Here is a 2,307-nt window from a genome sequence, read left to right on the forward strand (position 1 = left end):
CATCTATAATTGATTGAATACAAAATTCTGGGTTATTTTTGGTGAAAATAAGGTACCGGGCCTTGGTTCAGGAACCAATCCCCCATTTATAACATTGTTTCTTATGAGAAAATTGGTTCTGAGTTACAACGTTTCAACTTAAGACGCCGTTTTCAGGAACCAATTGTGGTGTAAGTCCGAGAACTACCTGTATATTGAACTTGTTATGATTTTCATAAGAACGAGATTTTGTTAATAGTTGTTATTCAGCATGTTAGATGTAGCACATGCTACAGATTAGGCCCTTTTAAATATCCAAAAAGAGTGGTCCATGCTTTGAGTACCTCACAATCTAAAGCCCTTTCTAAGCTAACATGGACTAATGGTTAGGACCACACTCCTGAACACCATACAGTGGTAATCACCTAAACACAACCCTCTTTTGTTATATGGACTGCAAGTGATTAATTCCAGCTGCTTTTTACAAACTCTAGAGTTGATATTAGGGGCTAGTGCAGCCAATAAAGGGTAGATGTAGGATCACCAGCTTTTACTTTGTCTCTCCCACCCCAGAGAAAAGAAAAAAAAGCCAGTAGAGGGCCTGATATACCACTGTGTTACTCTAGGTTTATGCTGGTAAAAATCCATTGATTTCACTGGCGTTAATCTAGAATAATATGGCAGTGGTAGTTTCCTTTAAAATGTAATAATAGAATCTTCTAATGAAATCAGAAAATAAGTAATGCAATCAGCACATTAGCCCTTGTGTTACTTATTTTGATATTGAATTCCCCACGCGGCATTTTGGGACTGGGATAACATATTTGTTGTTTGATCAATAGTGACATTTAAACTGTCATCTTCAATTTCAGAGCTAACCCCCCATTAGTGTGAGTGAGAACAGCCAACTTTCCAAACTAATCTTTTAGGCTATTTGCCGACCCAGCAGAGTGATATTATCTGTAACACGTGGTTCACATTTCAAGGTTTCTTTATAATCATATGACCATTAAAGTTAAAAATATTAGAAGACAGGCAGGTACTAGGACATAAGGAAGAAAATATGACTTAAAGAGAGCAATCCCTTATTGCCAGCAAATTTAAGAATGGGGAAGAGTATGGTCACACACATCTGAGTATGCTACCTTTATATCCATAGGTAGATATAGCTATCTAAGATTTAAGGAGGGAGGGGTTGAGTGTATGTGTGTAGACACACATAGGAATGCACTTCCTTACATCTCTAGCTAGAGAGCTATTTCTATCTATAGATTTAACAGAGGTATGTTTATATAGACACACATACATGTACATTTCCTTACATCTATAGATAGATATTTCTATCTATAGATGTGTGTGTGCGTGTGCCTGTGTGTGCAGACATACACATTCGAGTATATTTCCCTACATCTATAGATACATATTTCTATCAACAGTTCTATAAAGGCTGTGTGTATCTGTCTGGACACGTATCTGAGTATACTTCCTTACATCTATAGATACAGCGAGAGATATTTCTAGCTACAGATCTAAGGGCTGTGTGTGTCTGTCTGGATGCACATCTGGGTACACTTCCTTATGTCTACAGATAGATAGATATTTCCTTCTATGTATCTAAGGGGGGGTGGTATTTAAGGGCATATGTATCTAAGGGTGTGTGTATGTGTTTCTATCTATAGATCAAAGGAGGGGGCGGGGGGGGCATGTACACTTACTTATATCTCAGGCTAGAGAGATACTTCTATCTATATATTTAAGGGGGGTGCAGACATGCACATCCAGGTATACTTCCTTACATCTACAGATAGATATTTCTATCTACAGACCTTTCAAGGTGTGTGTGTGTATTTCTACCTATAGATCTAAGGGTATGTGTGTGTGTTTACTTCTAGCTATAGATCTAAGGGGTGGGGGGGGGGTTAAACACCTCCCAGTACACTTCCTTCCATCAGGCTAGAGAGAGACTACTATCTATAAATTTAAGGGGCAGGGGGGTGCAGACACGCACATCCCAGTGCACTTCCTTACATCTACAAATAGATTTATAGATAGAAGTGTGTGTGTGTGTGTGTGCAAACACACACATCCCGATACACTTCCCTCCATCTCAGGCTAGAGAGCCACATCTATCTGTAGCCGTCGGGAGGAGGCGCGGGGAGCCGCGCACATCCGAGGGCGCTCCCTCACCTCTGCAGACAGCTGTGTCTCTCCTTAGGGTGCGAGTGGGGGAGGGGGAGCCTAGAGCCGGTCTTGCTGTGGCACGACCTTCCTCCCGCCTCCCTGCGGACCGGGGCCAGCGCGGGGCGGGCGGGGCATCCACGGCGCCTG

This window comes from Alligator sinensis, unplaced genomic scaffold (assembly GCF_000455745.1).
Source record: "Alligator sinensis unplaced genomic scaffold, ASM45574v1 scaffold357_1, whole genome shotgun sequence".
Lineage (NCBI taxonomy): Eukaryota > Metazoa > Chordata > Crocodylia > Alligatoridae > Alligator > Alligator sinensis.